This window comes from Geotrypetes seraphini, chromosome 8 (assembly GCF_902459505.1).
Source record: "Geotrypetes seraphini chromosome 8, aGeoSer1.1, whole genome shotgun sequence".
Taxonomy (NCBI): domain Eukaryota; kingdom Metazoa; phylum Chordata; class Amphibia; order Gymnophiona; family Dermophiidae; genus Geotrypetes; species Geotrypetes seraphini.
Window position 1 is genome coordinate 138,115,615 of NC_047091.1, and position 26,457 is coordinate 138,142,071.

Genomic DNA, 26,457 nt, shown 5'->3' on the forward strand with positions numbered 1-26,457 from the left:
CTGATCAGATCCAAAATCACTAATAAAATATCCATGATTACCAACTTATCCAGCCCTTCAAAAAATGACAATATGATAACTAGGACCCAGACATTTCACGCCACATTATCAAATTTTCTCCTACCATCTTTGAAAGCCATAGAAAACATTTTACATTGCATCAATATTAAAGGCTCCAAACTAGAGCCCATCCCTCCATTTTTTTTGAAACGACACTTTACAGTTTTTGGGCCACATATTCTTCAAATTATCCACACCTGTCTAGCTACAGCCAATATCCCGCCAGACTGGAAACATTCTATCATATCTCCTATTATCAAAGACCCAAAAAATAATCTGAATAATTGCTCTATCGACCAATTGCAAATCTTCCTTTTTTGTGTAAATTAACTGAAAAAATTGTATTTTAACAATTGGCTGATTACGTCGAAAAAACACACGTACTTCATCCTAATCAAACTGGTTTCCGTATAAACCATTCTACAGAGTACTCATTACTTGGTCTCACTACATCCATAAATTATTATCTTGACCATCATAAATCTGTTCTTCTAATCTCCTTAGATCTTGCTGCAGCGTTTGACACCATCGACCATCAACTCTTATTACAACGTCTTTTTTCTATAGGTGTAGCTGATCAAGCCCTTGAATGGTTTCATTCTTATTTTTCTGAAAGAGCCTCTACAGTTCAATTCAATAATTCAAAATCAAAACCCTTTCATTCTAACTTTGGTATCCCACAAGGTTCTATCTTATCACCTTTATTATTTAATATCTACTTGGCCCCTCTTTTGACTCTCTGTCAATCAATAGGGTTTACGGTGTATGCTTACGCAGATGATCTCCAACTATTGCACCCTATTGAACCAACTAACCAATCCGAGATTCAGGCAATCAATCATAAACTAAGTAAAGTTCATGATTGGTTAAATATCAATAAGCTTTCATTAAGTATTTCAAAAACTAATACTCTCCTATTCCCCGGAAAAGAAGGAGCACAATTAATTTCTCCAGTTATCATCGATAATATCTCACTTTCGCCAATTACAACTACAAAAATTTTAGGGGTCCTTATAGATAGTAAGCTAACATTTCGACCACAAATAAGCGCATTGGTTAAAAACTGCTTTCATAAATTAAGAATGATTCGATCATTGGCCCCTCTTCTTGATATTAGTTCCCTCAACGTTCTGATCCACACACTTGTAATATCAAAAATAGACTACTGTAACTCGCTTTTAAAAGGAATTTATCACAAGGACTTAAAACGCCTGCAGCTTATTCAAAACACGGCCATTAAGATAATCTCGGGAGCCTCGAAATATGATCATGTTACCCCTCTGCTTAAAAATGCCCACTGGTTGCCAATTTCACATAGGGTAACATACAAAATCGCCCTTCTGACATTCAAAACTATGCAGACTAATTCCCCAGCTTTCATAGACAGAGTTCTGATCCCATACGACCCTCCGAGATCTTTAAGATCTATATCCCAATTTAATCTTAATATTCCTTCTCTAAAAATTATTGGCACACGCCGCACCTCAACTTTTTCTGTGACAGCCCCTATGATCTGGAATGCCCTTCCGCTTTATTTAAAAATGGAAAAAAACTTAAAAAATTTTAAAAGCAACTTAAAATGCTTTCTTTTTAAAGATGCTTTTAACTGAAGTATTGTATTTTAGAGATTAATTTAAATCTGTTCTTTTTTCTACTTATTCCCAGTCCTTTTGTGTTTACCTTAAACCTTTCTCCCATTTACTATATCAATTGTATTTCCCCCCCCTTTCCAACTTGTGTCCATTGCTTGTTTGTCTATAATAACCTAGTAAGTATTGTTGTCAGCCTTGTAGTTCATAGAAAGTATGTTTTAACTGTTACATTGTTGGTTGAAATGTTATTTTATACTTTGTACAACGCTTTGTAGAACCGATAAAGCGTTTAATCAAAAAACTAAATAAACAATAAACAATAGAAGGGTATAGATAGAAGATTACTGTGCAGGTCTTGGACCTGTTGGGCCGCCGCGTGAGCGGATTGCTGGGCGCGATAGACCTCGGGTCTGACCCAGCAGAGGCAATGCTTATGTTCTTATTAAAATCAATCGAGCACCTGCAAGGATATCGAAGAAAAAATGTAGACCCCCAAAGACAATTTCTTGTCTCATAGAAAGAGCTTGCATTGTTCCCTCATTTGGTGGGCCAGATTCTCTGACCCAGATTCTCTGACCCAGGCTTGTAAATTTTTTTTTTTTTTAAGTAAAGCACATAATCAGATTTAGGTCCTGTTCAAATACACTGCTTACTAATAGAGTTTTTCTATGCTGGACCTCTTCTCCCTAAATGTGAAACTAGCACAGGATATCAGCCTCTTTGACAACTTCAGGTATTACAGATGTTCGTAATACTAAAATCTTTTTAAAATTAATAACTTAATAGGCCTCCATGCAGAGTTTATTTTAAAAGCGTATAAACTATTTTACAATTCTATGTGGTTCACATAAAAACATACACATTAAAAAATAATCTCTATAAGATATTTCCAAAACATCACAAAAAAACAAGAGTCCTAAGCAACGGTGATAAAGTCAGACCAATACAGCATTTACAAGCAGTGATAAATTCCCAGAGTGCTCTAAAATAGATAAGTAAATTTGAATTCAAATTTAGTGCAGCAGATAAGTCTGACACCGCAATCAATTACATACCAGCAAATGCTTATGAAAACAGATGCACTTTTAAACATTTTCTAAATTGCAACATTGAGGTAATGTTACGCAAACTCATTGGTAAAGTGCTCCAAAGAGAAGCACCTTCTACATGAAAAATGGAGGCTGGATATTCTAAAAGCCTTATCTGATGGAAGAGGGAATGCTTAATAAATAGTTTGTCTTCAGAGTTGAGGAATAGCCTAATGGTTAGTACAGGATGCTGAGAACCAGCAGATATAGGTTCAAATCCCACTTCAGCTTTTTATGAGTTTTTGTTTGTAATTGTGAGCCTTCCAGGGACAGAAAAATACCTACTGTATTGAATGTATAAGAATCCAGCAAGCCTGAAGACTATTGAAGTAGTTTACAGTCAAGTATAGCAGGTATTTTTCTGTCTCTGGAGGGTACACAATTTTAAAAAAAAGTTAAAATTGGAAAGAGCTGAAGTGAAATTTGAACTTGGTCCCCGGTTTCTTGGCCCACTGTGCTGTTAGGCTACCCTCTGCTCCAAAAAGATGTCTGTGACCATTTTATAATGTGGACATTCCTTTCTGACCCAAAAATGTTTATACCAGTGGTCTCAAACTTGCGGCCCGGGGGCCACATGCGGCCCGCCAGGTATTATTTTGCGGCCCGCGGTCTTTACCGCTGCCCATTCTTTGCAGCGTCCTCCCCCTGGCCTCCCACTCTTTCCTTCAGATAATTACTGCAGCCTGCAGAGAGGATTGCTGGTGCTGTAGCGATCCTTGCAGGCTGCCGTTGTCCTCAGCAGCATGTTCCCTCTGCCGTGATCCTGCCCCTGATGTCATAGGAGGGGTGGGACCTTGGCAGAGGGAATGTGTTGTGGAGGCCGATGGCAGCCTGCAAGGATCACCGGAAATCCTCTCTGCAAGCTGCGGTAATTAGCTGAAACTAAGGCCCTCTTTTACTAAGGTGCGCTAACTGATTAGCACGCGCTAAACGCTAATGTGTGCATGTTAGTCTATGGACGCGTTAGCGTTTAGTGTGTGCTAATTCGATTAGCTTACCTTAGTAAAAGAGGGGGGGAAGACTGGGAGGCCAGGGGAGAAGCTGGAAGACGCTGCAAAGAAAGGGGAACATGCAGGCCTTCCGGGAGGGCGGGAAGATTTATAAACTATAAAGAGTTTTACCTCATGCAAAATTGTCATTTATTTAATAAGACATTAACTATTTTTTTCTGCTGCCCTCCAAGTACACACAAATCCAAAATGTGGCCCTGCAAAGGGCTTGAGTTTGAGACCACTGGTCTATACCCTTCTTTTCCCGATTCATTTGGATGTTTCAGTTAAATGGATGTTCGTGCTGGACATCTAACTGTCCCCCTCCTGTACTAAAGCATTGTGCAGTTTTTAACACCGGCAGCGGTGGTAACTGCTCTGATGCTCCTAGAAATTCTGTGAGCGTTGGAGCAGTTACCGCCGCTGACAGCGCTAAAACCTGTGCTACGCGTTAGTAAAGGAGGGGGGTGTATGTCACAAGATCTGGTTCTAAAATACATGAAAAATTGATGTCCTTATGTGACGTACTGACTTGGACATCCATATTCAGAGTTAAACATCCTTTTTAAAATGCTACTATTTTTAGCAGCCCTTCTCTACATTGCGTCTACTCTGTTCCTTCAGGACTGTTCACAGTACATTTGAGTGAATCCCTACAAATGTGTTAACAATGGGGTAGATATTCAGCCGGCATCGGCCAGCATTTGTTTAAACGCTGATTGTCGCCGACTAAACTATGCACTGAAAGTCAGTGCCAGGCTATGTCCAGGCACCAGCACTGAATATCGGTGCATAAATCAGGGCAGCCTACTGCCCTGGCTGTCTAAGAGTTATGCGGTTCCAGCTGAATATCGGGCCAGGCCCCTGTCATTTTTTTTTTTTAATATATAAAATTTTTTAAAAAAACAACCCTTGTAACTTCCCCCCTCTCTCAGCTTGTGAGAATAACCTCCCATGGTGGTCCAGTGTGGGCTCAACAGAGACAGGAGAGCAGCCCCTTCTTTTCTGCCTCTTGTGGTGGGTCTTCATTATGGCTGCTACGATCTCTCACACCAGCTCACAGTACTTCCTGTAGTACCATGAGCTGCCGTGTGAGGTTGCAGGATCAAGAGGGAGGCATGGTTTGGGGGGAGGGGTTAGAGAGAGATTTTGTTTTAGTTATGGTGGTGCCAGCCCGATATTCAGAGCCAGCATCCGCAAAGCGGAGTGGCCTGATTTTAGGGCTGCTTTTGAGTTGTCCTAAATCAGGCCACTTAGTTGTGCTGGTGCCGATGCTAATTGGGCTCCTTCCCAGCGGTGCTTCTGACCTGGCCACTTTTTTTACTTGGACATTCTGAGGGGATATTCAATGGCAGTCTCTGGTTAAATGACACTGAATATCTCCACTTAGGCGGTGGTGACAAGCGATTTAAGCAGACAGGAGAGATTTAAGTGGCCCCAATGTGTTTAAATAGGTATTGTCACTTTGGTTTCCCTTCCCCTCCCCCCCCCCCCCCCCCGAATTTATCCCAACAATCCTGTGGCTGTTAGTTTGCCACTTTGAGGTTACTGAATCTTGTCACACCCTACTCTCACTTGTTTCTGTAGTAATCATCATTCCCTTTTCGCTAGTTACATCTGGCCTCTGTTGAGCAAAAGTGTACTTTCCTTCCATTTGCTCATCTGTGACCATTTCCCTTTTCCATGTGAATACTGCACAAATTGTTCTAGCATATCTGCTGCTGGCTGCTTTCCCTGTCTCCCCACATTTATGATTCTTGGTAAAACTTCTAAATTCTATTTTTGTATTACAGTAGATATTGTTAATCATTACAAGAAACAAATGGCTTCATTTATTTAGCCTTTTGCCCATTCTATGTCTGTGGGAGAAGGGAGCAGAATGCAGAGTGAATAAGATCTTAAGTGTGGTAATGAAGAGTACTGATGTGTGAAACTGCATATTTGAGGTGTCAGGCTCAATCTAGCCATCACCTGTTGATTTTTAACTCCTTTTTTGTTGGTCTCTGTCTAGCTAATTTCATATGTTGTTGGGGATTTGTAGTGCCCAAGGTGAGGCTTTAATTTATTGTTAGTATATATATAAAGAAATGGAGTAATATATTAGTACAAATACCATTTCTGACCAGAAATATTGATAGGATTACAAAAGGCAGGAGAATGGCACTTCAAGAAATAGGTTTGAGATTACAGTAGTGAAATGCCATGCCTTGCACTGTTAAGATTTACAATTTCTTCTTGTCCAAAGAATGTGATTATAAGGTGATTTAACTCTAGGGATAAATGATTTTCATTTCAGAACGTTAAGCATAAAAGTCTGTTTGAATTTTGGTTCCAAACAAATGGATTTGTGTGTAAAAGATTGTAATTTAGCAAAGAAAATAACTGTCATGGTGCTTTAGTACAGCTTATGCATTTCCTGAGGCCTCTCAAGATTTAACAAGCTTCTATAATTAAGTCTGGCTGGAATTTTAATTGTAATTAACTCCTGTTTAGTTTAGAAAGGTGATTTAAAAAATAAAACATTGGGACATAGTCCTACATAGATTTTTAAAATATGATCCTAGTATAAGAATTGCTGTTATGTCTTGAGTTTTTTTTTCTCATTACATCATATATCTAGATTTCCAAAAAGCCTTTGACAAGGTGCCCCATGAACGCCTACTCCGGAAACTGAAGAACCATGGGGTGGAAGGAAACATACATAGAAGGATCAGAAACTGGTTGGCGGGTAGGAAACAGAGGGTAGGAGTGAAGGGCCACTACTCGGACTGGAGGAAGGTCACGAGTGGGGTCCCACAGGGCTCGGTGCTCGGGCCACTGCTATTTAATATATTCATAAAAGATCTAGAAACAGGGACGAAGTGTGAGATAATAAAATTTGCGGACAACACCAAACTATTTAGTGGAGCTCGGATAAAGAGAACTGCGAAGAATTGCAAAGGGACTTGAACAAACTAGGGGAATGGGCGACAAGATGGCAGATGAAGTTCAACGTTGAGAAATGTAAAGTATTACATGTGGGAAGCAGAAACCCAAGGTACAACTACATGATGGGAGGGATGTTATTAAATGAGAGTACCCAATAAGGGACTTGGGGGTAATGGTGGACATGACAATGAAGCCGACGACACAGTGTGCAGCGGCCGCTAAGAAGGCAAATAGAATGCTAGGCATAGTCAAGAAGGGTATTACAACCAGAACAAAATAAGTTATCCTGCCATTGTATTGGGCGATGGTGCGTCCACATCTGGAGTACTGCATCCAATATTGGTCGCCATACCTTAAGAAGGACATGGCGTTACTCAATAGGGTTCAGAGGAGAGCGATGCGTCTAATAAAGGGGATGGAAAACCTTTCATACGCTGAGAGATTGGAAAAACTGGGTCTCTTTTCCCTGGAGAAGAGGAGATTTAGAGGAGATATGATAGAGACTTATAAGATCATGAAGGGCATAGAGAGAGTAGAGAGGGACAGATTCTTCAAACTTTCGAATAATAAAAGAACAAGAGGGCATTCAGAAAAATTGAAAGGGGACAGTTTCAAAACGAATGCTAGGAAGTTCTTTACCCAACGTGTGGTGGACACCTGGAATGCGCTTCCAGAGAGTGTAATAGGGCAGAGTACGGTACTAGGGTTCAAGAAAGGATTGGACAATTTCCTGCTAGAAAAGGTGATAGAGGGGTATAGATAGAGGATTACTGCACAGGTCCTGGACCTGTTGAGCCGCCGCGTGAGCAGACTGCTGGGCACGATGGACCTCAGGTCTTACCCAGCAGAGGCATTGCTTATGTTCTTATTAGATGAGACTTTAGAATACATTTTGAGAATGGGGTTGACTGTATTCCACTGCTGGGTGTCCCATGTATAAGTGATTATGAAGTATTTTTATGCAGCTTTAGGGTTACAATAACATGCATGACATAACAGCTTGGGATCTTGATACTGGCTACCAAATTATTAAATACTACCCAATCAGTCATATTCCTCTCACATAGTTAAACCATTCAGCTCATCCAGGCCCAGGTGCACTAAAGCCAGCAATTGTTGCTAAACCTGTTTTGACAGCTTTAGCGACAATCACATTTGCTGACCTGATGTACACAACTGTTCACCGTGTGTTTTTCCCCTCGAACGCCCTTTTTCTGATCCGGCCATGCAAATTATCTAAAACCCCATGCAAACTAGCCAAGCGATTGATGCTCTAATATTGCTTGGCTTTGTACAAAAAAACCCAAGGGTCTGCTATTTTTTTCTTGCATGGGGGGGGCAGCATGGCAGAAGGGAATGGGCATCCCTCCTGCTGATTTTCACTAGCATGGGGGGAAGGGATTCCTGGTGCTGTGTTCGTCAGGGGTCAGGTTTTTCGGGGGTCATCAGGGAGGGCCGTCATTGGCATAGAGGGGAGGCTTTTTTTTATGGGCCAGATATTGTGCTTGTATAACACACACAGCATCTGTGCCCATTAAAAAAAAAAAAAAAAAGGTTTCCTGCCCCAAACAGCTGAGTAGCAGGAGGCTGCGTTCAGGGCTTTCCTGCCTGTCAGCTATTCTGGCTTCCCTTGCTGGCCCTGCACATGTGTGAGAATCACTCTCACAGTGATCAATTGAATGGGAGACTCGAGGATTACAATGAACCTCTGCATGAATCATTTGCATGCAAACTTTTTAGTGCATCAATAGCCCTTTTTGAATCAACCAAAAATCGGATTGGAGCAGACCCACCCAGTCTTACCGATCCTCTTTAGCGCATCTAGCCCACAGTCGCTTATTGCATTCACATGTATAAAATAAGTATAGTATACCCACAGAGGATCTTTTATTTAACCAAGCTGACCCATGAGCCTGAAGTCTGAAATGTTGCCTTTAAAACCACAGAAGAGACTGAAATCTCTGAGCAAATCTTAAAACAATCCTATATGGATTTTCTGTTATACTGAGCTTAAAGATTGAATAGCAAAGCCAGAGGTGGTTGAGGGTGGCTATTTCTTCTCTCTGCATTTCAATTTTTTTTGTGCAGATAGAATCTCTGGTCCAACAGCATCATGAAGAAATCTTTCGTGTGGCATTATGGTTCAGGCTGAAGTGTTCAAGATGGATTAATTTTGAATGTGGTTTTTCATTAAGAAATGTTAGGTTGAATGAGTAGTAATTATGAACCTTTGCCCTCATAATGAGTGAACCTCCCTCCCTTTAGTCAGATGCTTTCCATCTAGTGGTTGCAACATGGCTGGCAAAAATCCAGTCCAGCACTGCCTGAACTGCTAATTTTGTCCTTGCCCCAGAAACTTGGCCCAGATAGAGGGGAAAGGCAGTAAAAATGTTTTGTTGCGGAAGCCTTTAAAAGACCTTACTGTGGATCCGAGATGGTGTCATGCTGAGAAGCTTGTGAAGTCAGTTTGTCTGAAGCTCTGTGGAGTTGAATGCATTGGTTCTCTTGTCGAGAAAATGGGCACTGCAAAAGTCTGAGTCCTGGCGGTTAGCCAAGTACCGCCGATGAAGATTACAAAAGGTTGGTCCCTTGTCAGATATCTCCTCTGCATGTTAGTCGTGCTAGTGATAACAGGATCTCATTTAGTCCTGAGAATAGAATGGCACCACTGCAGCCGGGTAGGAGAGCAGCAGTATGGAAATTTGGGGGGAACTCAAACTTCTTTATGGCTGTCCGGGAATCTCTCCTCGATAGAATTCTCTCCCCCACAGTAGGGTTTTGCGGTGAGGGTGTCCACTGCACAGACTTTGTATTCATCTGAAACTGTGAGTGGGTCCAGGGCCGGATTAACGAATAGGCCCAGTAGGCACGTGCCTAGGGCCCAAAATGGTCAGGGAGGCCCGATGAATAAATGGCGTTGCCCCTCCCCCCCAGCATCAATCAGCAACGCGGGCCCACCTCCCCCATCGACGGATCGATGGGCAATGGACCCCCCTCCCCCATCGACAGAAAGTAAGATGAGCAAGGAACACAGGTAAGAAAGGCAACACCAACTGTAATTTTCCAAGCGGTGCTACTTGCCTAATGCTTCCCTCTGATGCAGCTTCCTGTTTCTGCCAAGGCACATCAGAGGGAAGCTTTGGGCAAGCAGCATTGCTTGAAAATTACAGTTGCTGTTGCCTTTCTTACCTGCGTTCCTTGCTCATCTTACTTTCTGTCGATGGGGAAGAGGGGGTCCATTGCCGATCGGTCCATCAATGGGGGACCCGTGTTGCCGATTGATGCTGGGGGGGGGGCGTCACCATTTGAAAAAAAAAAATCAGAGTGAAAGGTGAGTGATGAGATAGGCCTAGGGTGGAGGGAAAGAGAGAAGGGGGCAGAGTAGGGCAGATGATGGATGTGGGGAGCAGGGAGACAGAAGGGAGCAGGGCAGGGCTGATGATGAAAGTCGGGAGAACTTGTGCTCAGCCCTCCCCTCCTTACCACTGCTGCTGCTGCTGCTTTCCCACATGCTGGATGGGGGAAGAAAATAGTTAGTGAGAAAGAAGGAAGACCAGAGAAGAAAAGGAAAGGGAAGAGAGAGGAGGGAGATGCCAAAGAACGGGGAAGGAGACAGGGATATCAGATCTGAGTGGAGGAAATGAGAATAGAGAGAGATGCTAAAAACCACAGGGGGGAGGGAAGGAGAGATGGAAGGAGAAAGATGCCAGACCATGAGGAGAACAGAGGGAAGATGATGGCAGACCAAGGGGGGATGGGAGGCAGGAGGAGAGATGGCAGAGGGAGACAGACATTTTCTGGAAGGGGCAGACTGTGGATGGAAGGAAGAGAATGACAAGAAGATGAGGAAAGCAGGAAACCACATGACAAAGGTAGAAAAAAATTATATTTTTTGCTTTAGGATAAAGTAGTATTGTAGCTGTATTGATAAATGTTTAGAAATAGAACTAATGATCCTTTTATTGGACTAATTTTTATACATGTTTGATTAACTTTCAGAGGCCAAATTCTTCCTCAGGTCAGGACAGGATACTGTAATAGCAGTATACTTTACTGACATAAGGGAAGAGGTTTTGAACTCTGAAAGCTAATTTAAAAATGTATTCAATAATATTCAATAAAAATTATTGAACTAAAAAAAAAAAAAATGTATTAGTCCAATAAAATGGTATCTCATTTTCCATTTTTTTGTTTTATTTTTATTTGTAAAGTGATTTGTTATTTCTCTTTTTTCAAATTTACATCTGCTATCTTTATATTTTGTTCAGTATTGGGAGATATGCATCACTGTTTCTTCACCCCCTAAACCAGTGTTTTTCAACCTTTTTTGGGCAAAGGCACACTTGTTTCATGAAAAAAATCACGAGGCACACCACCATTAGAAAATGTTAAAAAATTTAACTCTCTGCCTATATTGACTATATATAAAGTAATTCTCTTGAATAGGAATCAAATAAACACAAAGAAAGTATTTTATAATTACTTTATTATGAAATAAAAATTATAAAATACTTTATTCAGTGCGAAACCTGGGCCTGTTTGGCTGAACACAAAGCTGATATTCTGGCTGGAATGGAAGAAAGACACACACGTAGCTCTTCGTCAACAGCTCTCAGTCTCTCTCTGTATTTGGTTTTTATAGCATACAAAAATAGACAAATATACCCTCCATCCTTTTTATTAAACCACAATAGCAGTTTTTAGCGCAGGGAGCTGCGCTGAATGCCCAGCACTGCTCTTGACGCTCATAGGCTCCCTGCGCCAAAAACCACTATTGCGGTTTAGTAAAAGGTGACCATATTGTAAAATATAGACAGCAGATATAAATTCAGAACTGTGCATAGTAAGTGAAGGGAAGTTTTCATCTCTGGGAATTTACCCAGTTAACTATTAAGTTATTTGGGCAAATTCCTTTGAAAACTGTGGTAATACTGCCTCCACTTTGCTAAATTTAAAATAAAATCATTTTTCCTACCTTGTCTGGTGATTTCTGGTTGCACTTTCTTCTTCTGACTGTGCATCCAATCTTTCTTCCCTTCTATCAGCCTGTATGCTTTCTCTCCTCCACACCTCATTCCCTCCCCCAACTTTTTCTTCCTCTCTCCCTGACCTTTCTTTCTTTTTTTCTGTTTCTCTTCTTTCCTTCTGTTTCCCTGCCTGCCCCCTTTCTTTCTTTCTCCCTGCCGTTCCCCAAGCCACTGCCACTGCCGCTGCCATCGGGGAACAGGACCCACCAATGGATAACAGGCCCCAAAGCCGACGCATGCTCTCCCTGACGTCAATTCTGCAATCGGAGAGGAAGTTCCGCCCAGCCAGGCTGGTGATTTCTGGTTGCACTTTCTTCTTCTGACTGTGCATCCAATCTTTCTTCCCTTCTATCAGCCTGTATGCTTTCTCTCCTCCACACCTCATTCCCTCCCCCAACTTTTTCTTCCTCTCTCCCTGACCTTTCTTTCTTTTTTTCTGTTTCTCTTCTTTCCTTCTGTTTCCCTGCCTGCCCCCTTTCTTTCTTTCTCCCAGCCTCCTGTCCAGCAGTAACTCTCTTCCCTTCCTCCCCTCCCAGCAGCATCTCTCCGTCTCCCTCTCCAGTAGCAGCTGTCCCTTTTTTTTTCCTTGCCCAGCAGCTTCCCAGATTCCTTTCCCTCCTCCCCTCCCAGAAGCATCTCTCCTTCTTCTCCCTCTCCAGTAGCAGCTGTCCCTTTTTTTATCTTGCCCAGCAGCTTCCCAAATTCCTTTCCCTCCTCCCCTCCCAGAAGCATCTCTCCGTCTCCTTCTCCCTCTCCAGTAGCAGCTGTCCCTTTTTTTCCTAGCCCAGCAGCTTCCCAGATTCCTTTCCCTCATCCCCTCCCAGAAGCATATCTCCTTCTTCTCCTTATCCAGTAGCAGCTGTCCCTTTTTTTCCTTGCCCAGCAGCTTCCCAGATTCCTTTCCCTCCTCCCCTCCCAGAAGCATCTCTCCTTCTTCTCCCTCTCCAGTAGCAGCTGTCCTTTTTTTTCCTGGCCCAGCAGCTTCCCAGATTCCTTTCCCTCCTCCCCTCCCAGATGCATCTCTCCTTCTCCTTCTCCAGTAGCAGCTGTCCCTTTTTTTTCCTGGCCCAGCAGCTTCCCAGATTCCTTTCCCTCCTCCCCTCCCAGAAGCATCTCTCCTTCTCCCTTTCCAGTAGCAGCTGTCCCTTTTTTCCCCTGCCCAGCAGCTTCCCAGACTGATAGTGGTTTTCTCCCCTCCCAGCAGCTCTTCTTACTTCCCAGCGCAGCAATTCACGAAGGCAGCCTCGGATCCTTTGTTGTGTCGCGCCGCCTCTGAGGAAAGAGGAAGTTGCATCATCAGAGGCAGCCGCGACTCAGCAAAAGCCCCGAGGCTGCCTTCGTGAATCGCTGCGCTGGGAAGTAAAGGAGAGCTGCAGAGAGGGGAGAAAGCCACTGTTGGAGGCTCCCCAAGATCTCTCCGGCCCAGCGCACGCTTCCGATGCTGATCTTGCCGGTCCTGCGCGGACCGGCAGGAAGTTCAAATGAGTCAATCTTGCCGGTCCTGCGCGGACCGGCAAAAATTTCCTGCGGACCGGCGGTTGAAGAACTGTGGATTAGATCGCCAAGACAAAGTGAGTCCTGGGTGATCGACTCACTTTGCCTTGGCGAGCTACTGGCGCCCCTGCCTCGGGCCCCCTGTCAGCTCCGGGCCCGGCGGCCCTGCGGCACACCAGGCAACATCTCGCGGCACACTAGTGTGCCGCGGAACAGCGGTTGAAAAACACTGCCCTAAACTACCGTTCCTTCGGTTTGTAGCACAAGCCAGCATACTGAATGCTCTGTACTGCTCTGATGGTCATAGAATTCTTATGATCGTCAGAACAGCATAGAACATTCAGCCCGCCAGCCAGTGCTAAAAACCTCTTCTGTGCTTTTGTAAAAAAAAAAGAAAAAAAAGGGGGGGGGGATTTAGTTTGTGAATACTTATTCCATACTGGGTGAGGGTGGTTCTCTGTCCTGTGTGTATGAAAGACATGGTTTTCTGATAGCGTTGACCAGCCTTGTTTGGCGAAATGCAACAGGCATGGTTCCTGGGAGCACCTTGAAAAATAAACCTGATTTGAATCTCCTTATTGTCTGCAAATCTTCTTTTGTTCCACGTTGGATTCTTTGGTGGACTACTTGCCTTGTTTTGTTACAAATTAACATACATGGAGTGGAACGTACCAGAGGAGTTTACATATTTGGTTGTTTATACATATGGGTTAAAGTTGGACGACATAGTGAGGCAGTTGAGAGGAGTTGCAAACTTTGTTATTAATATAGACTTATGTTTTGGATAGTATTACTGCTGTACAATGCATTTGAACACTTTTATATACATTAGGAAAGTGTTCTGAGTTAAAGTCCTAGGCAAGTAGGTGGGAAGGAAGGGGGAATTTGTTCAGAGATGTTTGGGGCTTGCATAGAACTAAAACTGTACACTGGCACTGGTATGGTAATATTTGTTGTTTGTTTTGAATTTTATAATAAAAAAGAAATACAAGTGGAAATAAAAAAGTAAATAAGAAAACACAAATAAATGGGGCGGGGTAGGGGGGCATGGGGGGGGGCGCGGCTAAGGGGCCCAGTGTACTTGTGTGCCTAGGGGCCCTCGAAGAATTAATCTTGCCCTGAGTGGGGCATGTGAGGGGAAAGATCCTTCTGAAAGTTCTGCAGGTGTGAAAGTTAAAAAACCAGCTGTTATAACCTTAGAGGTACTTTGGGAGACTATATAGGATTTAAACTCTTCTTTTTTGGAAGTTGAAATTAAAAATGTTTCTGAACAAATTGCTTCTTAGTCTCAGAGCTTTGTGCAGCAGTTGGAGAAAGTAACAGCTTTGGAACAGAAGATGGAGGAGGTTGAGAATCTGGGAGTAGCCAAGGTGAAAGATAAGATCTTAACTCAGTGAAAGATTGAATATCTGGAAAATCAATTGAGAAGAAACAACTTGAGATTTTTAAACTTTCCCAAGCCCCCATTTAATATCAGCAGTGGACTTGGTGAAACGATATTTAAAGGAGGTCCTTAAGATACCAGAAGAAGCTCCATCGATTGTGAAAGCTCAGTATGCTCCCAAGAAATAGGAGGGGCAGGGACCTCGGGAAGAACAGACTTGATGGTAAACTTAACTGACTTTCTAGAAATATCTCTCAAAATAGTTACCAAGAAATTGACTCTAATTGTAACATTTGCCCTGGAACTGAATTGCAATAATGTCTTACATTTATATTTCCGAAACATTAATCAGCAGTTTTGGGATCAAACATTCGGATATTACCTGATTTATCTAGAGATGCACAAAAGAGATGCCAGTCATTCTTGGCTTATAGACCAAGAGTGAATGCTCTGGGAGCCAACTTTGTAATGAAATTTCCTTGTATTTGTATTACATTGCTTGAGGGTTTAAATTTTACTTTGTTTTAACCCAAAACAGCTATTAGATTTTCTTGTGGAGAATGAATACTATGAGCAGGCTGAGACAATGATGTAGGGGAAGCTTCCAGGGAATGTATATTTGTTTTTCCTTATTGAGTATTTCTATGCATCTTGGATCTTATTTTCGTTATATTGTGGACTGTCTGAAGATGATGTTTTCCTGATTTTTCTCTATTTCTTTTTATAATATTACTGAAATTTCATTATCATGGATGTATTGAAGTGATTGTAAATTTTAAATGTTAGAAAAAGAAAATTAAAGAAAAAAAATGTTATGTTGCTTGCTCCCTTTAATCCAGGGCGGTGGTTCTCAATCCAGGGACTGATTCAGAAAGCTGCTGTGGACAGAAGTGCACAGTAATGAATAGTCATCATGCTTCTTATTGCCTTCATGATGCTAGAAAGGCTGTCAGCACTAAGGTTAACTTGTATGGTAGACATCAGTATATAGCAAAACGTCGATCACAATCTACAGGTAGATCGCAAGGGCTACACGAGTCGATTGCGGAGCCTGGGATAATAATAATAATAATAATTTTATTTCTTATATACCGCTGTACCGTGAAGTTCTAAGCGGTTTACAGTAGAAACAGAAGAAATGCAATAAGTAAGATTAATTAAGATGAAGAGAGAGTACTTAGAGTTCCCTGACTGTCCCAAAGGCTCACATTCTTGCTAAAGTACTTGAGAAAAATAAATTAGTTAGGTTATAAACATAGAGTAGAAGAAGGTAGGAAAACAGTTCATAGGAAAATTAATTTTGAATACATTATACATTATATATTGTTCAAGGCGGAATACAAATTATAGGAGATTTGGACATTACCAAAAGAATTGCATAATAAAGATTATCTAGATAAATTACATAACAGTGATTCTCCCTGCTGTAGATGAAGCAAGAAAGGTCAAGGCGGGTGCAGCGATTGCATGCTGCCGGTCCACAAGCCTTCCCCCGATGTCATTTCTGACTCGAAGAGGAAGTTCTGGGCCAGTCAGGCAGCGATTGGCCCGGAACTTCCTCTCCGACATTAGAATTGACATTGGGGGAAGGCTTGTGGGCTGGCCATTGTGCAGTCACTGCAAGTGCCTGGCCTGGCCCTGTTGCTGTTGTGACAGCGGCGGGGAAGCAGGGAGAAATCAGCGGCGGTAGCTTGGGGGAGGGCAGGCAGGGAGAGAGTAAGAAAGAAAGAAAAAGTTGGGAGAGGGAACGGAATGTGTCGGGTGGAGGGGGCAAGCAGGGAGAGAGGAAGAAAAAGTTGGACTCATGGAGGGACAGAGAGAAATGTTGGTTGGGGAATGGAATGAGCTGGAGGAGAGGAAGCATGCAGGAGGCAGAAAGAAATAAATATTAGATGCACAGTCAGAAGGAAGTGCAACCAGAGATTCATGAAATCACCAGACAGCAAAGGTAGGAAAAATGATTTTATTTTAAATTTAATACAAAATATGTCCGTTTGAGAATTTATATCTGCTATCTATATTTTGCACTATGGCCCCCTTTTACTAAACCACAATATCAGTTTTTAGTGCAGGAAGCCATGCTAAATGCCCCGCGCAGCTCCCGCATTCAGTGTGGCTCAATGGTGCTAAAAACCGCTATCGCAGTTTAGTAAAAGGGGGGTATATTTGTCTATTTTTGTATAGTTGTTACTGAGGTGACATTGCATATTTTAAAGTCATCTGCCTTGACATCTTTGAAAAAAAAACCCTGAATATAAATGATAATTAACATTTTTTCTGCGTACAGTTTGCTTGTGGGTTTTTTTAGATTTTTATTGTTGGTAGATCATTTTGACTTGGTCATTTTAAAAGTAGCTCGCAAGCCAAAAAAGTGTGGGCACCATTGGTATATAGCATATTAAAATGATTGGTAAAGAGGCCATTATTTAATCTGCAGCAATGTAGAGCTGTGTGCTAATACAGTAACATAGTAAATGATGGTAGAAAAAGATCCTCACAGTCCATCCGATCTGCCCAACAAGGAGGCCAGAGCACCCCTGCTCCTGAAATAGTTTTCTACATCAGCCCCATCAGCCCTGGTATCTAGCAGCATCCGCTACCCCAACCTTTCACTCCCTACACACATTCACTGTATACCTTTTAAAAGATAGAAGGGACGTCTGGTCTCTTCTGCCTCCATGCTGCCATATTGAAAATGGCAGTGCCTGACTCCATCTGGTGCATCCTGCAGACTGACCCATGTGGTTCTTTCCAGGATGCACCATGCAGGGTTAGGTGCCACCATTGTTCAAGATGGCAGTGCAAAGGCAGGAGTGAGGGAGCATCACAGGTACCTGTCTGAATATCGGTCACTGTCCAGTTCAATTCCCACTGCTGCTCCTTGTGGATCCTGGGCAAACCACTTAACCTTTCCATTGCCCCAGGGTACAAAAACTTACATTGTGAGCCCATAATAGAGTAAACTGCTTTGATTGTACCACAGATATAATGGGTCCATGACCCTTACAAGAAGCAGGATTGGTTCAGTTTGCCAGTGATGGGCAATTATAGAAGTAAAGGTGTAGCCTAATGGTTAGAGCACTGGGCTAACAATCAGAGAAGCCTTGTTTAAATGTTGCTGCCACTCCTTGTGATTTTGGGCTAGTTACTTAACCCTCTGTGTTAGTGTATCGCAAACTGTGTGCCACGGCAAGATTCAGGGTGTGCTGCGAGGCGCCAGCTGACTACCTACAGGACATGCCTCTCGTAGCAGTCAGCCAGCACCGGCACCTCTCCTCCCAGAGTTAGCAAGCTCAGGGCCCCTTCTGGAGGACCTCCACACATGTGCGGACATCGACGTGATGATACCACACAGCCACAGTGCCAAGTTTAGTGTTCCGCGGCTTCAAAATGTTTGCAACACACTGCTCTACTGCTTTATGTACAAACTTAAATCATAAACACCCTGGGGATAGGAAAATACCTACTGTACATGAACGTAAGTCACTTTGAGCTACAACTGAAAAAATCGAGAGCTAAATCTCATGATTTGCTGTAGCATTTTTATGCTGATGCCTCCCAGATTTACCTCGCTACACCAGACATTTCACCAAGTTTCAGTTTGCTTGTTTGACGTTGCTGCTTGGATGTCTTACCGACTTCTGAAACTGAACATTGCCATGACTGAGCATATCTGTTCCCCTAAACCAGTGGTCTCAAACTTGCGGCCCACAAGGTACTATTTTGAGGCCCTCAGTATGTTTATCATAATCACAAAAGTAAAATAAAACAGTTTCTTGATCATATGTCTCTTTAGCTATAAATTATAATATTATTATTAAGATTTAGCTAAAAGGAAAGATTTATAAACTATAAAGAGATTTACCTCATGCAAAATTGTCATTTTTTCTGACGCCCTCCAAGTACCTACAATGTGGCCCTGCAAAGGGTTTGAGTTTGAGACCACTGCCCTAAACCCACGTCTCTTCCTCAGTTCTCTGTTTCTGTGGATAACACTCTCATCAGCTTGTAATTCTTGGACCCGATTACTCCATCTTTGACTCCTCTCTCTTCCTCTTCACATATCCAACAGACTGCTAAAACAAGGGGTTTTTTTTTTCTATAACATGATGAAAATTTGTCCCTTTCTTTCTGAACATACTTATCCACATTCTTATCACTCCAAGCTTAGATTACTGCAATTTGCTTCTCAAAGGTCTCCTATACCATTTCTCTCCCCTTCAATCTATTCAAAATTCCCCTCTATGACTTATATTCTGCCAGTATCACTATGCTCACATTAGTCATCTCCTCAAGACACGTCATTGGCTCCCTATCCATTTTCGCATACAGTTCAAACTCCTCTTATTGACGTATAAGTGCATTCATTCTGCAGCTGCTCGGTATCTCTCCCTACACTTTTTCCCAGTAACAGTTAAATTTCTCTCTATCTGTACCCTTCTACCATTTTCAAACTATTCCTTTTACTTTTTAGCATCAGCCTCCGCCTCTTAATTCCCTGACTCATGTGTAGCTTTGAAACATCTAATACTTCTTTTGAAGTGATTCCCCTCCTAATATCTTTACCACTCCCCACTTACTGTCGTTTTTTTTATTAATTTTACTTCGATGTATTTTAAACAACCTCCCCCTCCCTACTTTCCTTTCGTTTCATGTATGTTAATCTGAATTTGTCCAGTATTTTTAATATTTGATAAATTATTTTTTTAATTTACCTATTTTAATTGTTTCCTATAATCTTTTATAATGTACACCGTCTAGACATGTATATCAAAAATAAATAAATAAAAAATATAAATAAATAGACTTCCCATTGTACATCCCGCTCTGCATTATTCAAATCTAGGCTAAAAGCACACCTTTTTTAATGAGTCTGCTTTTAACTCCTAACTTCTTTTCACCTGTGCAGTGCCCATGTCTGTTATAATTATCTCCATAATAAGTAATTCCTTAATCCCTTATTTGATTAGATTATAAATTCTGTTGAGCAGGGGACTGTCTCATATGTGTTCAGTGTACAGCACTGTGTGTCTAGTAATGCTATAGAAATGAATAGTAGCAGTAGCAGTAGTAGTAGACTAGTACTGGAGACTAAGATTGCCATTCATTTGTTAAGCATGCAAACTAAGCTTGGGATGCCACTTGACTGTAGTTTTTGACTTTTTAGGTGAATCGGAACTAACTTGTCCAGGACATTTTTACTCCCAGCTAGCACAGGAGTGGAGAGGTAACCTAGAGATTAGAGCACTGGGTTGACAAACATGGAAGCCTGGTTTAAATGCAATTGCCATTCCTTGTGATCTTAGGCAGGTCACTTAATTCTCCATTGCATCAGATGCAAACTTGCATTATAAGCCCTTTGGATACAGGAAATGACTCATTGTACCCGAATGTAATTTACCTGGAATGACTAATGAAAAAGGCATGAGGTACATCCCCCCCCCACCTTTAACAGTTCTCCGCTAGGTGTAAGAGACCTCACAACCCTTCCTCCCTGTCTTTTTCTGGAACTCATTATATATGTTGCCGTCCTCCATTTTGCTTTCTCTTCCTTTGTAGATTTGACCAGTAGATGTCAGTGTTTAGCAATGATGGTGATTTCACAGAATAGTAAACCTAATTCCCTTTAAAAAAAAAAAATATATATATATATATATAAATATATCCTGGGTGCCTCTTTCCCGTACTTCTGCTGGTATTAAATAAAGTAAAATCAGTTTTGTAGAGAATTATTCCTTAATTCTAACCATCTAATTTTGTGAGTGAAAAGAATATATGTCTCTATGCAATAATGAATGGAAGTGTGGGTTTTCTGTTCTTGCCCTATCATGTCCCTCTTCATCATGCACTTACAGCAACAAGCCAAAGATTGGCACGGCAGAAGCTGAAAAACCCAGCTGATAGAAAGAACCACAGGCTCTGGAGAGCCAAACAGACAAGAAAGGAGGGGAGGGTGAGGAAAGGGTGAGATGATCTGCCAAAAACCTTTTTAGAAAACTTACCTTTTGAAGACTAATCATTTTATTTATAGAGAGTAAGTGGTTTTCCCTTGAATTACATCATATCCACACCTAACATCTACATATTTTGACACAACAGAACCAAACCTGACTTTCATAAGTACTACTTCAAACATTTTACAGATAAATTTTCTACATAGTGTTTTGCAGAATACATCTAGATGAGATTTACTGAAGGACATCCTTGTTTCTGTGCATTTTTAAGGGAAGTTTGGAACTTAAGTTACATACACACTAGTTGGAAGTTCGTGAGTTTTGATTGATTGAAAAGTATTCGATTTACCGTATTTTTCGCTCTATAAGATGCACCCTAGATTTAGAGGAGGAAAAACCAAGAAAACAATAACCTGAACCAAATTGTGCCTCTGAACCCAGCCCTCTTCCCTGACACTCAGAGAAAATGTTAATTATCATTCCTATTCAGGTGTTTTTCAAAGATGTCAAGGCATATGACTTTAAAATATGTAATGTCACCTCACTAACAACTATAGAAAAATAGATAAATATACTGCAAACTATAGATAGGAGACACATTTTGATCACTAAATTGAAAATAAAATCATTTTTCCTACCTTTGCTGTCTGGTGATTTCATGAGTCTCTGATTGCACTTCCTTCTGACCGTGCATCTAATATTTCTTTCTTTCCTTCCTATGTCCCAAGTTCGTGCCCCCTTCCCCTCGCTGCCTTCCAGCCTTTGTCCTTCCTCCCTCCTGCACCGAAGCCTGCCTGCCCGCCACCAATTCCTCCTCTCCGGTCCGCCGCTCACCCACTGCTGCCGCAACTCCATGAAGGGAAGGGCCAGCCCAATTACACGCTGCCCGCCCCTCCCTTCCTTTTCTGGAGTTGCGGCGGCGGGCGGGTGGGAGGCGGTGAGCAGCAGAGGCAGCGGGTGGGGAACAGTAGCACTTTAATTATATTCGCTCCATAAGACGCACAGTGATTTCCACCCACTTTTGGGAGGAAAAAAGTGCATCTTATGGAACAAAAAATACGGTATGTGACTTCCTCTGTCAGTCATGAAGAGTGGTTGTATCATGAACCTGGATAATGCTTATGATACCTTCTCACTGAATTAACTGATATGTTTTCCCCTCTTTGTATTGTAAAGATATGGCATTTCATTTTTGCTTTTCTGAATGTAGTGATTAAGTACAGCCAGCCATGTGCAAGACTAGATGGAGCATTGCTGTTGGATATTATGGGAGCTTCCATGAGGCAACTATAGTGATATACCTTTATTCTTGGACCTGATTACTCCATCTCGCATATAGGATTAACTCTTTGCTGAACTATAGGCAAATAATACATTTCCCCCACATAATATAAAGCCTTTTTTAAACACATCACTCCCTCCTAACCCTGGATAATTACATTTATCCCAGGACAAGCAGGCAGGTATTCTCACTAGTGGGTGATGTCATCCGACAGAGCCCCGACACGGACATCTTGAAAGCATGTCTTGCTTGAAGAAACTTAGAAGTTTCGAGATGCCCGCACCGCGCATGCGCCAGCGCCTTCCCGCCCGATGTACCGGGCGTGTCTCCTCAGTTCTTTTCTTTCCGCGGAGCTGAGAAGTTTGTACTTCATTCTGCGCTGACTGAAATTCAGTTTTTTGCCTTCTAATTCCCGCGTTTCTATTTCTTTCTTTGATTTTATTTCAATTTTACTTTATTTTTCTAAAAAAAAAAACAAAAAAACTTAAAATTATTTCTTCCGGGGGTTCGGCCGGGCCGGCCTCGTGGCTGCGGCCTAGCGGCTTCGACCTTGCAGCGTCGATTTTCCGGCCTATGTCCCGACCAATCACCGGTTTTAAAAAGTGCAGCAAGTGCCAGCGTGCGATTTCGCTGACGGACCCACACCGACGCTGCCTTCAGTGTCTTGGTCCGGAACACGTTCCGAAATCGTGCCGGCCTTGTTCCACGCTCACTGCGCGCTCGTTTAAGCGGCGCTGCTTGCTCTGGGAGTCGATGTTCAAGATGGAGACTGCCAAGGACATCTCTACTACTGCGGCTGTTGAGGTTTCGCCGGTCCGTTCGAAACCTGCATCGACGACTCCTGCATCGAGCATCGTGAAGCCCGCATCGTTCACACCGGCTTCAGCATCGAGTTCAGCATCGGCGCCTGCTTCCGTCTCCTCGGTTCAGGTACCGCCTTCCACTGTTCCTCCGGTGGTCATCAAAGTGCCTAAAGCTAGCAAGCAGAAGCACTTGGCCACGAAGGAACGCGAAGACCATACTGGAGGACCCCCTTTCGGTGCGGATCCCTCCATATCGGCTTCGCTTCGTTCCCTGCTAGGAGCTCAGTTTGTCGAGCTTATGCGCACTATGGGACCCCGGCTTATTGCCAACATTCACGGTGAGCTTCCGACCCCGGTTTCAGAGGGCGGTCCGCCCCCTCCCCCTCCTCCTCGTCGCTCAATCTCTCTACTCGACGAGGGGGATCGGCGGAGGGCGGCGGAATCCTCCAGGAGAGCTTCCCTCCCTGAGATGCCACCTTTGGAGCCCATCACACCTCCACGCCAACGGGGTGCTAGGGCGGCTCCTGATAATCGTAGTCCTGGGCATTCTGCATCGCAGGAGGAGTTCTTCCGCACTCCATACCAGACCTAGGTGGCGCTGCGTGAATCCGCATCTCTGCCACCTCTACGATCCACTGCATCAAGCCCTATCCATTCCTTTGAGGCTTCGAAGGACCACTCGATGCATAGAAGATCTCGTTCTCCATCCCGTCACCGGGAGGGGCATCGATCTCGACACTCTTCTCGGCACTCCTCACGTCATTCGGAGGTGTCCCCGCAGAAGAAGATGCAGTGGTTGGGATACTCCTCGTCGGATTTGTCCCAGCCGGAAGGGCCGGAGTATGAGGAACCATCTACTTCCTATTCTCCTTGCCGATCTCAGCTCTCCCTGGACCCGGAGGCTTCCACGTCTTCTAGCCCGTCTCGTCGGCCGGCCTTGGCGGACCAACTGTCTTTCTCATCCTTTCTCCGACAAATGGCGGATGACTTGGATGTGACTTTGGACACTGGGTCAAAATATTCTAAAGAGTATTTGGACACCATGCATTTACCTCATCCTCCGGCGGAGACACTTCGGCTTCCTCTCCACAAACTGCTGGACCAGACTTTCATGCGCTGTTTTGAGACACCGTATTCCTTACCTGCAGTCCCCAGTAAACTGGATGCTCGATACCGCATCGTTCACCACAAGGGGTTTGAGGGAGCTCAACTTTCTCATCAGTCCCTTCTAGTCGAGTCCTCTCTCAAACGTTCTCATCCCTCCCAAGTCTATGCTTCCGTGCCTCTGGGCAGAGAGGGGAGAACGATGGACAAGTTTGGTAGACGTATCTATCAGAACTCGATGATGGCGACTCGAGTGCTCAACTACAACTTTTTCTTTTCTTCATACTTGGATTTTTTCTTGCCGGTGCTCCGCAAGTTCACTCCTTTCATCGATGCTCAGGCTCGTTTCCAGTTTGAAGAGGTGGTGGCGACCCTGTCCCAATTACGCCTTCAACTGATGCAATCCTCCTACGATGCCTTTGAGCTCTCGGCTCGAGCGGCGGCATGTTCGGTTGCCATGCGTCGTCTGGCATGGCTTCGAACCATCGATATGGATCCGAACCTCCAAGACAGACTGGCAAATGTACCTTGTGCAGGAGCGGATCTATTTGATGAGTCCATCGAAACTGTTACTAAAAAGCTATCGGACCATGAAAAGTCTTTTCAGTCTATTCTACGTCCTAAACCGAAACCTCCACAGTCTCGTCCATCCAGACCGCCTCAAATTTACCAGCGGCTTTATCAACCGAGGCAGACTCCTCCTGCGAGACAGCCTGTGAAGAGACAGCCTCCGCAAAAGACTCAGCAGAAGCCTCAGATGCCGGCGGCACCCAAGGCTACTCAGCCTTTTTGACTCTCTTCCAGGGAGCATAACCGACGTTCTGTCTTCCACTGTTTTTCCCATAGGGGGTCGTCTCCATCATTTTTGTCATCGATGGGAGGCGATCACCACAGACCTTTGGGTCCTTACCATCGTAAGAGAGGGATACTCTCTTCATTTCCAACGGGTCCCCCCGGACCACCCTCCAAGAGAGTATCCTTCAAACTTAACGCAGACCGCTCTTCTTCTCCAGGAGGCCCAAGCTTTGCTTCGGCTTCGGGCCGTCGAGCCGGTCCCGTTAGATCAGCAGAACCAAGGGTTTTACTCCAGGTATTTCCTAGTTCCGAAGAAGACGGGCGATCTGCGGCCCATTTTGGACCTTCGAGTCCTCAACAAGTTTTTGGTCAAGGAGCGGTTCCGTATGCTGACCCTTGCCTCTCTCTATCCCCTCCTCGAGCAGAACGATTGGTTATGCTCTCTGGACCTCAAGGAGGCCTACACTCACATCCCGATTCATCCGGCCTCCCGCAAGTTCCTCAGATTTCGGGTGGGACATCTACATCTGCAGTATCGAGTGCTTCCATTTGGCCTTTCCTCTTCGCCCAGAGTCTTCACGAAGTGTCTGGTGGTGGTGGCCGCTGCACTCCGGAACATGGGTCTTCAGGTGTTTCCATACCTCGACGACTGGCTCATCAAGGCCCCGTCGGCCCCAGAGGTCATTTCGGCGACCTTGACCACGATTTGTTTTCTGCAGAGCTTGGGCTTCGAGATCAACTTTCCCAAGTCACATCTTCAGCCCACCCAGACTCTCCCCTTCATCGGGGCGATCCTGGATACCATCCAACTTCGAGCGTTCCTACCTCCTCAGCGCATGGATGCTCTTCTTCTACTCTGCCAGTCGGTGTCTTCTCGCCCGTCCATCTCAGCGAGACACATGATGGTCCTCTTGGGTCACATGGCATCCACAGTTCATGTGACGCCTTTTGCCAGACTACATCTCAGAATTCCTCAATGGACCTTGGCATCTCAGTGGACTCAGGTGTCCGACCCATTGTCCCGCCACATTGTAGTCACTCCTGCTCTACGGCAGTCTCTTCTTTGGTGGATGACCTCTTCGAATCTATCCAGAGGTTTGCTGTTTCACTCTCCTTCCCACCAGAAGGTTCTCACGACCGATTCATCGAACTATGCATGGGGAGCTCATCTGGATGGTCTTCGCACTCAGGGGTTCTGGACCAGTGCGGAACGACTCCATCAAATCAATCTTCTGGAGCTCAGAGCCATCTTCAATGCTCTTCAGGCTTTTCAACATCTGCTTCACGACATGGTGGTCCTAATTCGCACCGACAATCAGGTCGCCATGTATTATGTAAACAAGCAAGGGGGCACGGGCTCGGCCTCCCTTTGCCAGGAAGCTCTTCGAGTCTGGGATTGGGCGGTCCGCCACAACACCTTCCTCAGGGCTGTCTACATTCAGGGGAAGGACAATGTCTTGGCAGACAAATTGAGCCGTCTTCTCCAACCTCACGAATGGACGCTCAATTCCAAACCCCTTCATCAGATATTTGCACAATGGGGGACACCTCAGATAGACCTCTTTGCAGCCCCCCACAACTTCAAGCTGCCTCAGTTTTGCTCCAGGATCTACACTCCTCTCCGCCTCGAGGCAGACGCTTTTCTGCTGGATTGGGAGAATCGCTTCCTATATGCGTTTCCTCCTTTTCCTCTCATTCAGAAGACTCTGGTCAAGTTGAGATCAGACCATGCCACCATGATTCTAATTGCTCCTCGGTGGCCCAGACAACCTTGGTTCTCCCTTCTACTTCAACTCAGCAGCAGGGAGCCCATACTTCTTCCAGTGTTTCCTTCACTTCTCACTCAACATCAAGGTTCACTACTTCATCCCAATCTGCAGTCTCTCCACCTGACAGCTTGGTTCCTTTCAACATAACTCCTCACCAGTTTTCTCAAGCAGTGAGGGAGGTTTTGGAG

General features: G+C 43.9%; 1 protein-coding gene across 5 annotated transcripts in view; it reads left to right on the forward strand.

Annotated features, from left to right (window-relative positions):
- TANGO2 (transport and golgi organization 2 homolog) overlaps window positions 1-26,457 on the forward strand; it is a 192,439-nt gene that overhangs the window by 60,724 nt on the left and 105,258 nt on the right. Inside the window, exon 1 of one of the 5 annotated variants that reach the window (XM_033954990.1) lies at window positions 9,104-9,237. The exons of the other annotated variants lie outside the window; for them this stretch is intronic. The gene's annotated coding sequence lies outside the window, so the exon portion shown is untranslated. Of the gene's footprint in view, window positions 1-9,103; window positions 9,238-26,457 lie in introns of those variants that run through there. 5 annotated transcript variants of the gene reach the window in all.